Source organism: Rhipicephalus sanguineus, chromosome 5 (assembly GCF_013339695.2).
Source record: "Rhipicephalus sanguineus isolate Rsan-2018 chromosome 5, BIME_Rsan_1.4, whole genome shotgun sequence".
NCBI lineage: Eukaryota > Metazoa > Arthropoda > Arachnida > Ixodida > Ixodidae > Rhipicephalus > Rhipicephalus sanguineus.
In genome coordinates this window covers 94887105-94898341 of record NC_051180.1, presented here as the reverse complement: position 1 = coordinate 94898341, position 11237 = coordinate 94887105, and the positions used below count along the sequence as shown (strand labels likewise).

Sequence of the window (11237 nt, the reverse complement as noted above, 5' to 3'; positions counted from 1 at the left end):
AGATAGATAGATAGATAGATAGATAGATAGATGCGCTCAAAGTCGCAGAAGTTCGCTAAGAAATGCTTCGCATTTAAAAAAACGTGCTCTAGCTGCTTCTGGTAGGAATACACCAGGCTGGGCAGCGTTACATATATTAAAGCTGTCGTGTTGACTCCTCGGCAGGCAACTGCACCCAACGTACACAACGTTTTCGTGTTCAAAACAAGAACGTTCTTTGTCCCAACCAGGGCCGTACCCGGGAATTTTTTTCGGGGGGTGTTGGTGTGTAGAACGGCCAACTGTGGCAACTCGTGGTCGCTGTGAAGGCATGCAAATATTTGACTATAACCAAAAATGTTAAAGAATGAAAGAATTTCGGGGGGTGCAAGAACCCCCTCAACCCCCCCTTAGTTACGGCCCTGGTCCCAACCTTCTTCCCCGAGTCACCGCCACCGCAGTGCCATAGATCTGTCAAAGCGAGGCACACCCGTTAGAGAGCGAGCCACCGTCCTCGCTGTTCCCTGAAGATGGCTGTCTCGTCGTCTTCGTGTGACCGCCTTCGATCTTTGAAAATGGACTAAGGGCTTCCAAAACAACTGTCTATTAGAGCGCCGAAGTGAACCAGCCGGCGGCCTCTTTAGCGATCCCCGTCGACGTGACGTGTCGGGTGTCCGGATGAGACCCGGGCCTAATACGGGCCTGGCTCAGGCCCGAGCCCGACCCGAGCCCGAAGATCACGGGCCCGAGCCCGGCCCGGGCCCGATCCAACAATCCCTTACCCGGCCCGGCCCGGCCCGCGGGCCGGGCCGGGCCCGGGCTTTCGGGCCGACCCGGGCCCGTGCAGTGCTCTAGACTGCAGTGGCCTGCAGAACCTCTCTCCTCTGAGGGAGTGCCGGGCAGGTTCTACAAGAACAATGCTACAGCTATCGTCACAATCACCATTCTCGCCATGTGCATAACTTCATGTCCATATCCATATCTTCCTATCCTATATCGCTCCCTCAAATTCCTTCCTCAACGTGGAGTAGCATGATGTTAAGCAGACGGGAACAAATGTTATTCCACTTGCACGGCCGCTGGATATATGCGCTTTTTCATCCAGCGGCCGTGGCACTCAGTGTTACAAGCAGCAAACCTGCGAACGACGCTAGTACTGACGATGCAATTTGTGTTGTGAACTGCAGTGATCGTCTGCATGTGCGCTGTTTTGTCGCTCTCATTTTCGACCCCCTTCCCCACCCCCAGTGTAGGGTAGCAAACCGGTTATTTCTTCTGGTTAGCCTCGCTACCTTTCTTTAATATCTGTATCTCTTTCTCTCTCTCTCTTAATAAGAGTTCCTGAAACATGTTTCCACATATCAATTTTTTCATTACAATTCTTGAAATGGCGGAGTGAAAGTAGCTCATCGATCGTTAACACGCATATGATTAGCTAAATTATCCGTGTACGGAGCTCATGCTGTGCTAATTTCGCGCGGGCAGCAGATGCTTCCCGTTGTTTCTAAAGCTATCGATTATGTTTGATACTTTTTGCCGTCGCCTCGACACTACTGCAAGCGCGTCATGCGTATCGCGTTCCAGATTACGAAATGCCTAGAAGTTCCAGACAGCGAAGTCGATATCAGTACAGGCCGACATTAACCATCGCGAAGCAAATTCCCGCGCAAACACGACCGTAAGATGCTGCGCAAGTATGCAAGTGTCCACAGGTGGGCGCGGAACTTCCGAAATCTAGCCATAGGCTCACATGTAAGCGGCGCTGCTCAAACGCGAGCGATGCTCTGTCGGCATAGAGATAGCGTCACTCTCTAGTTAACGCATGCACTAAGTAAAAAAAAAATGCCCTCTTCGTATACGAAGCCTCTACGAAAAACCATGCACAAGAGGGCGCGGGAGTTGTTTTCCCAGTGAAAGCCGCCGGAAACTAAAACGCGCGTAAACGTTATATCATCGTCGAGTTACACGACAAGTGATCACAGCGTACGGGTTGGCACAACGCCTTGCCATCTGTCGAATCCACTTAAGGGTGTGTACGCGCCCGCCTGAGCGCAGTTTATAAAACGGCCCCGTCAACCGCAAGACGTGCGCGCGGTATATTTTAAAGCGCCTAATGAACACCTTGGCTTGACAAGTCCCGCATCTTCCATTGCCGAAGGGCGTCGTTGGCTTTAACGAAGATTAACGGTACATGCAGGCTCTGTCACGCTCTGCAATTATGCGCGACACAAGCACCCGGCATGCACGCGTTTGTGTCGGCCGATGAACGTGGCGAGAAGAAAGGAGTGAAAAGAAAGAAAGTGCTGGGACAGAAGGGGCGGGCGCTTGCGGGCAACCCGGTCGCAAAAGCTAATAACTCGTGAGTCGAGAAGATTGCCGGCCAAAGGGGCGTGGTCAACGGATCGATTCCGCACCACACACTCGCATTGCCGCTACTGGGCGGGGCCCGTCCAAACACCCTACGGAATTCCCCTGTACTGTAAACGAGACTGCACAAATCGAAAAACAACATCACGTGGTTTCGCGCACGATGGGTCGGGTCGAAAGCATAGCGCCACGCAAGTGCGTCGTGCCACTTTGATGTCAGCGGTCGGGCCACGTGAGGAATGAAACAAAAGCTACACAAATCCCCGCAACAAGTGTTAGGCTGTCGCTAAAGCGTCTACAAGCCGTTCCGTCTTCGCAATGTTTCCGTTAAGTGACGTCATTTGCCACTCGAGAAGTAATACAAGACTTCCCCTTACCAAAAAGAACCATTCGATTCAATTGCATATATATATATATATATATATATATATATATATATATATATAATGTCTATCGACGTCGCCGAAGACTCAAAGCAGCAGAATGTCAATAACTGTTTTTGTTAAAAAAAAATTAAACTCGCATAGCTAGGAAGCTGAGCTCAATCCCAAAAGTACTCCAAGTCTTTCTCTTTTTTTTCTTTTTTTTTCTTCTAATCCAGATAGGTTGTCGCTGCGATTGTAACTTTTTCGACTGTACGGCCCGCAGAAGATATATGTCTCCAAAAATATTGGCAATCACCCGTAAATATAAGTGCCCTACCCAGAAGCAGGCTTCGCCTTAGTGAGAACCTTATAGTGGCAAAGCCAGCTCTTCAGGGGATTTTCTACATACGTGCAGACTTGTTCAGAACTCTGTATAAGATGCAAATTTTTCAGTCTCGTCGTTCTTTTGTTTTATACATTACCGCGTAGCCGAGGTGACTGGCAAGTTTCGAGGTGAAAGAGTGCGTATGCGTTACTAAGCCGTTACACATTCACGAGGTGGCTAAGCGTAACCGGCAACAACCCGAAAATTAAAAACAACGCAACAAGCTAAAATATAAACGTCGATGTTCCACCTCGTGTGTAAATTTCACAGCAATACCAGCGTCAGCCAGCCGTGTCTTAGGCATGTCAGTGTGCTTTGCAACTCACAAGTAAGGTCGCTCAGTCGAAGCTACATATTCAATGACGCGAGTTTTCGTCAGCGTCGCGTTGGCTTCGGGCTGAATAGATGAACCTGTGCGTCGCGAAAACAGCATCGAAATTTCGGTGAAGTCTTTCCGCAATCAAGCTCGAAAGCACATCGCTTGCGTTGCCATTTCGAAAAGATATTACCTAACCATGCAACTCGCTTCTTGGCGGCAATTCCAAAGAAGCAACTCTCCCACTGAGCCCTTCGTCTCTACAAAAAAGTAAAAGAAAGAAAAACTCGTTTCTGTGTCGAATAACTGGAAAACAGATGTTGTAAGGGACGAAGGCTCCTCGCTAAAGCACAGCTTTACAGCTTAAAAAGTCCTAAATGTATTTGTAACCACGCGCTTGCTTCCTAACCACGACATATCGCTGTGACTAACCACAGAGAACGCCTTGCGCAAAGTACTCCTCGGCAACAGCAAGATGTGTCCCGATAAGAGATGATGACGAAGAACCCCATGTGATGATGATCATGTACAGATGATGAAGTGCCGGATAAATGCCCACACTAATCCAACGGGCAGACTGAGCGATATCACCGCACACCCTCCGACATGATAGCCATGCACATTGAGTCATACCACACCAACTGGGTCGCAATTTTGCCATTCGTAACTTTTGCGTATAATACCGCCGTACAACGCACAACTGGCTACTCGCCATTCTAAATTGTTCATGGCCAATCGCCATCTTCTCTTCTTGACGTCTCTTTCTTGTACGCCCCTGTCCCTCCATCTGCATCCTCCTGTGAACAATACGTGTCCCGCATCCTGCAGCTTGCCCGCGTTAACACTGACGCAAAACAACAGTACCGCAAGAATCTCCATGACGCATCTCACAGCGCTGTGTTCTTCCGCCCCGGCGATGAGGTGCTACTCCGGACACCAGTTCGCGCTCCTGGCTCGTGCGACAAATTTCAGTTTCGGTTCCTTGGCCTATACATAGTCTTGTAGCAGACCTCTACCGCTAATTATCGCGTCGAATTTGTAATCGCTCCAACTGACCGGCGCCATCGCGGTACCGAGATTGTGCACGTCTCTCGTATATGAATACTTTCACAAGGCGTTCTCCGGACCTTTAAGTTGCGGCCAGGATGGCCACTCTCACGCGGAGGAAATCAGTGTGGCATTTATCAGGCACTTCTTCTTCACCTGCACATGATCATCATCCCATGGGGCTCTTCGTCTTCAAGGCGTATTAAAAGCGTGTCCACTGCTACGTCACAGTACATACAAGATGTGTTTGCAGCCTGTGTACAGGTACAGTGAAGATAGTCAAGGTGGCTGACTAACACAATCGCACACCAGCCGGCTTCTCCAGTTCTTCCTTCAGCATATTAACCTTACAGCTCTCCGTAACAATAACGACTGAACCGAGCGTTCGCGCTGTGTTCAGGGTGATGATAATAGGTGATAATGCGTGCACGACTTACCAGGACACCGAACCAAGAGAGGGAAACATCGCTGGTTGGAGAATGTGCACGTAACATGTATATCCAATGTTGTACGTTGACCCGGACGACTCCTTGTGCTTGGAACAGGCAGTCCTGCAAAAGAAGTTGCGATTGATTAGAAACGGAAGATTTCAGTACAGCGCGGCACACATTGTTTACTCACTTAAGCGCTGAGCAAACATGCAATGAGCGGCATCTTTCATTAATGTGCTAAATGTAAGATATGTGCGTTGTAACCATAGCAATACAAATTCGTTCATCTCGTTACTTTACAACGACAATTGAATAAATGTTTTGGTCAAGTGTGCGGTTGCGCGTAAAGAACCGTAACTGAAAAAGAAACAAAGCAAAAAAAAAAAAACAACTTTCAGAGCTCATGCACTTCAACAGTTAACGCTTACATAAGCTGCTGTCGAGGGCGAAGAGCTGAAAATAATGCCCCGGCTTGCCAAGGCGAGTTCTTTGTGCTGCTTGCTTCTTCATGTACTTTCCTCTTTTTTTTTTTAATGTGGGTCTGTATCCACCAAGACCCTCTGACACGAGAAGCTGTTAAGAACAAAAGCCAGCCAATCGTGCCCTTTGACGAACCGTTAAGAAAGGCGCACCAGATAGAAAAAAAAAAAAAAAAAACTGAACTCGGTCTACTGTTTCGTTTCATTTTTCCTCTCTCGAGCTACGAGCGGTATACCACGACTCATTATTGGCCCAAGAAAGATCATTTATGAATATGGCTTGGCAAACAACAATGTCTGATAGTGAGGCCTAATTAAGGTTTGTCAAGATACACATGGCAACGAACGTGAACAGTTTCAAGTGATCGTATCCGCACGCATCGTATGAATGATGGCGTCAGAGACACCGTGAAACATTTTCCCCCAACCACGCTCTCCAAAGTGCGCCAACGTCCTACGCAGATCAAACAGTAATGCTTAAGGATACAAAACAGCCATGCCTATCAAGACTATAGGTTGATCCGCTTTGCGTTGCGCAACGCGCATTCATAGAACGTGCTGTGGACCCTAATTCCACAAGTGTCTCTTGGCCTCTGCTTCTGTTGTGTTTCGAATCACCACAGTGGCAGAATAAAGAAACGAAACTGATCCCACCCAATGCGAGACGAGCCACGCAACTTCCGCACGGATCAACCCCACGCCGAAGACGCAAACAAAAGCCCAGACGCATTTCCAACGCTTCCGCCAGGAAACGGCGGCTGCAAGCAACGAACGTTACACGAGTAAAGTTCGTAACAGCAGCCGACACCGAAGCCGCGGAACGGGTCAGCGTCGTGTCTCGACGCAAACCTTCTTTGCAAAGTGCTCCGGCAGCGAAGGCAACGCACAATGGTCGTCGCCGGGTGTGCAACGGAAAAAGAAGAAGAAGAAGAGACCGAAGAAAGCACAGGCCAAACGACGGGTGGGCCCGCTTGCGGGACCCCCGTCGTCCCATACCGCCACAGCGAGGGGAGAAAGCCATCGTCTCATCGCTGGCCCCCGGGACGGTGAACCGTAAGAGCTTTCTCTTCCTTTTTCCCAGGACAGCTTCCGCATGGCCCGTTCTCTTCCTTATTCCTCCCTTTTCTTTCCGTTGTTCGCGCGGTACGCGGAAGCAGCCATACCTTGGCGCATCGAGAATGGGGCGAACTAGATCAGCGAGAGATATAAAAACTATAAAATGTAGCAAACAAAAGGTGGGGGATAACAGTAGGGAGGAGGCGGAGAGGGGTTGCTCTTCAGCTAGAGTATTCATCGTCCCATTGCCCCCACTGAAAAAAGAGGGAGGGGGGGGGTCCCCAGAGGAGACCCCCGCGTTCCTAATGCACCCTCACAGCCCCCTTATTCTTTCCTCTTCCATTTCCCTTTCTTTTGAGCCACCATTTCCTCAATGCTACACGCAAGACAGCTAAGGGTTTTTTGGGGAGTGGAGCAGCGGCAGTGGGGATGTGGTGGAACGGGGCTTTGGCCTCGTCGCCCCATTTTGGCCTTCGGAAAGAAAACACCGTCGTTGCCGCTTCTCTTTCGGGCCGTCTTTGCGTAGTTCGTTGTCCTCTACGTCTCCTATATTCGCCGAGAGAACACGCGGGCGAAACTCCTTACAGGTTGCTTCCTGTCTGAAGAGTTTCCTCGCGCACCGCTTGTACGTAAGTTTACCTACGAATAATGTGAACTTACACGTGCGAATAGCCACACGTCCCTAGAGTTGAACAGAGTTAGCATTATTAGCGTTAACTCAGGTGAACACAGCAGCAACGGGACCTTATACGTTGAAATAATGAAGAAAATTTGACAGGTTGGCATAAGCCTGCTAACAGCGCCACGAAGATGGTGATGGCAGAAAAAGCGAAATACGCAATAATCACAGAGTTGCCAATGCAGCGATTACATCGTTTTTTTTGTTATTCTAACATCTTTGTTGTGCTGTTGACGTCACAACATTCTTTCAGTGTGTGTTTTGCCGACCACGTTTGCTGTTTAAAGAACGTGCTATCAGAGCTCCTCTACCACGGAAAGTTATTTAGCGAGAGGTAATTAGTGTATCGTGTACAGTGCCAGATATAATGAGTGTACAAAAAAAAAAGGAAAAAGCAGGAACAATACGGGCAGACAGGTGAAAGCGACTCTTATTAACAGTGCGATTTTAAACTGCTTTCGTGTAAACCTACGCGTGAGGGCGCTCACCAAGCGTTCGCCATTGCACAAAGAGCATTACATTGGCTAAAGAAGGACAAAGGAAAAAAAGACAAGTGCACGGCCCGTCCCGAATTAATTGCGCCGGCGTGTAGGAAAAGGCCGCGCGCCAAAAGCGATTAATGCCGCAACTCGTCTCAAGGCGTACGTGCGCTACTAAGGAGCGCCAAGGAAAGGAGAGAGGCGCTGGCGGTGCAACAAAACGCTTCCCTAAAGAAGCGGAAAACTCGGCACTCAGAGGACGTGGGGGGAGGGGGGGGGTGCGCGCGAACGGAAATCGCGCCTGGTGTGCCGCCAACAATGGGCCAGAAGGTTATGTGCGCGTTCCCCGGTCAACGGAAGAAGAGAAACCAAACAAGGGTGGAACAAGGTCAAACGAAAGTGGCGCAACTTCGCTTTCACTCCACGGGAGGCACCTGGAAAGAGGAGCAGACGGGGGTACCGCGTTCAAGAGGCACGGGGGTTGGGGGGGAGGGGGGTCCCGTTACTGACATAGCGACCGCAAGTCTTAGGAAGAAGGCTCTTACAGCGGAACGCGGTGAAAAACCCGGGTGGGCGAAAATTGGAGCCTCGTGTTTAGGAGCAATGAATTACACCATTCAGATAGACGAAATGTACATTACGAGATTGTTTCGTGTCGGAAGCGCCTATGGAGTGGTTACTGAGCAGCACACCGCGATCCATAGCAGCTTGTGTGGTACGCCCAAAGAACATATCTGCAGACAGCACCTTACATACGCAAAAAAAAAAAAAGAAAAAAAGAAAAGAAAATAAAGCGAGAAAGAAATGAGCTAATAACAGTACACAAGAGAGAGAGAGAGAGATAGATGAATAAGCTAAGAACAAAAAATTCCTGCGCCACTAGACATTTTTCTTTCTCTTTATTCGTGCTTCCGCCTTCAGGGATGATATGCATGACATTTATGACCATATCGCCGGACGCAATAGCCACTTTAGGAAAAGTTAGCAGTACAGGAGATCTTTTAAACGTTACAGGAATTCAGGTAATTTGTCATCATTTATGATCCTTAGCAAGCATCCGCCCTCCATTGACTCGAAGCCTGGATCAGGTATCGCGCATTATGTTATTCACAAGTGGCGTGTGTGCTACAAAGTGTTCGAAAGCAGATAATGTTCGATTTTCAGCCATAGCAGAAGAAAAAAAAGGTGTAAAGAGAAGTCGATGAAACGAATCAAATCTTGCGCGGCAGATTGGCTCCTGAGCGTCAGCCATTCACGTGTTGAACCCTGAATCACCCACAAAAGTGCGCCGCAGACCTGCGGCGCACTTATCTGCCTGCGGAGCTTTGAGAAACGAACGAGCGCCGGACAGGTAACGCTCCATTTTTCCGATCCAGACAATTCAATAGACGGGATACTCGATAGAAGGCAGCGTTGTGAGTCAAATGGCAAGATGAAAACATACAATTCTCTTCCACTAAAAGGCATCGATCTAGAAATATCGAGATTGAAGACCCTTGACTACACAGCTATAGACAATATCGCGTCAGATGCGCGAATAGAGGCGCAGTTCCGTCGACGGCAGCAGCCATGCAAGAAGGTTGCGACCCGAATGACCAAAAAAAAAAAAAAAAAAAGTCACAAGGTTCCTTACGCATTCGCCTAAGATGACTCGAAGGCGAAAACCGTCTTCTTCGGCTGATTTTTCTTCTCAGTCTACGGTACTGATCAACCCCTCCCCCCAACAGCTTTCTACACCTAACGTTGTTTTGAACTGTCTCCGGGAGCAGAGACATTACAAGTTTTTTTTTTCACCTCACGTAGTTTTGCAGTGCCTCCGGGATCGTCCCATCTTTGACCATGCGACGAAGTCATGTGACGTTAGCAGAGTGTGAAGTTGGGCGAGCTGATGCATAGCTAACTAAAATATTTGTGGCGCGACTGAGACAAGCACGGAAACAAGAGAAGACAGAATAGCATCATTAAACGCAGCGCAAAAAACACGGACACAGTAGCACACCACACAGCGCTCCCTTTCAGCGTCCGTGTTTTTTGCGCTGCGTTTAACGATGTTATCGTGCCAACTCGCCCAGCAAGACACCCTTCTGAAGACAGAATAGGGGGCCAGGATAGGGCGCCGCGATGTGACGTCACATTATATGACGTCACAGTGACTCCGTAATGACTTCACATAATTTTGCGATCTGTGACGTAATGAAGAAGTCACTACGTGATGATTTTTCGCATCACTCGTGTTGACGCTACCGACGCCAACAGTCAATTCTCACATTTGATGATGCATCTAAGGCTAAACGTCTTATATGCATGCGTGGACATTCAGGCACGTTAGACATTTGGGGTCGTCCATCACTGCGTCTCGTTGGGCTGACAGGGCTTCAGGCGCAGAATTCAGCCACCAAAACAAGGAGAAATCGGTACAAGTTGACTGAGAGGTTTGCACAAGTCGCACCAACTTGTCGCTTGGTGCAAGTTGGTACGAGTCGTACGATAGCAGATAGAAACCCGGCAAACATGACACGACGAAGAAACTGTACGGTATAAACAATGCACAGTAAGCCGCGTCGCGCGCCTGGAGTGACGGGCGAAGCTGCGGAAAACAGGAAGACGTTGACCGCGAGAAGGGCGTGCAAACAACGAGCCACTTTTACGAGGCTACAACACAAAACAACGGCCCGTTTTGTCTCAATTCTAACGTGCCCATCTTTAAAAAAAAAAAAAAAAAAAAACGCGCTGTACGCAATAGCATGTGTCGTGACGAGACACAGAAGAAAAAAACCTCCCATACATATTTCCAGGGCAGCAGCAACGCGTGAAGCCGTCGACAAATGATGTCAGGAGGAAGGTGCCCGCGCACGGTAAGAAGACTGCACGCATGAGAGGCGATCGCAGCTGAAGATAGCGGATCTCCGGCGGAAAAAGGGAAGAAAGAAACCGAGGCGGATCGGGTAATAAGAGTGAAATAAAAGCACTCGTACGGACAAGCAGAAAAAGAAGCTAAGTGGACGCCAAAAGAAAGAAAAACCGCAAGAAAAGAAAGGAACCGCGCTACGCGTCTTCACGAAAATGACAGAGGAGCGCGAAAGAGCTCCCCTCCAACACGGAGGGAGGGGTTGCCATTATACGCTAAATAGTCACGCAAGCTTCTTTGGGGGGCGCGACCGACCGACCGGCCTTGCTTCCTTGAGACCCGCGTGTGGGCTGCAGAGGGGGGCAGCGACTGAACTTTTTCACGCTCTGTTCCCTTTCTTTTTTTTGCACAAGCGTCTAGTTACTTTACGAAAAAGACCACCTGTGCCAAAATCGGGGGAAGCCCAGTCGCCACCATTATTTCTTGAGCCAGAGACGGAGGATGACCTGCGCTGGGCAGTCGAGAGGCAGAACGGCGGTGAGAAAATACGCCGGTCGTATGTATGCATACAGCTGGACGCGAAAGCAAGAAAATTGGAAGGACGAAGTGAAAGATGCTGCCTTCTCGATGTCTCCTGGCGTTCCACCGTTAATTCAGTGGAAAAATACCATGCCTTGGGCGAACATATATCACTGCGTCTACCAGCTGACTGCTAGACGGAGGAAACAGTCTAATGTGCGGTTTTTCATTTTGCTCTCACGCCAGCTGCAAGTGCAGGCTGAAGCTGTGTCAACGCACTGCATAAA

At 49.1% G+C, this 11237-nt stretch overlaps 1 long non-coding RNA gene across 1 annotated transcript in view; it reads right to left on the bottom strand.

Moving 5' to 3' along the window:
• LOC119394004 (uncharacterized) overlaps window positions 1-11237 on the bottom strand; it is a 160084-nt gene that overhangs the window by 36026 nt on the left and 112821 nt on the right. Inside the window, exon 2 of the long non-coding RNA XR_005184033.2 lies at window positions 4897-5010. This is a non-coding gene — a long non-coding RNA (uncharacterized LOC119394004). The remainder of the gene's footprint in view (window positions 1-4896; window positions 5011-11237) is intronic.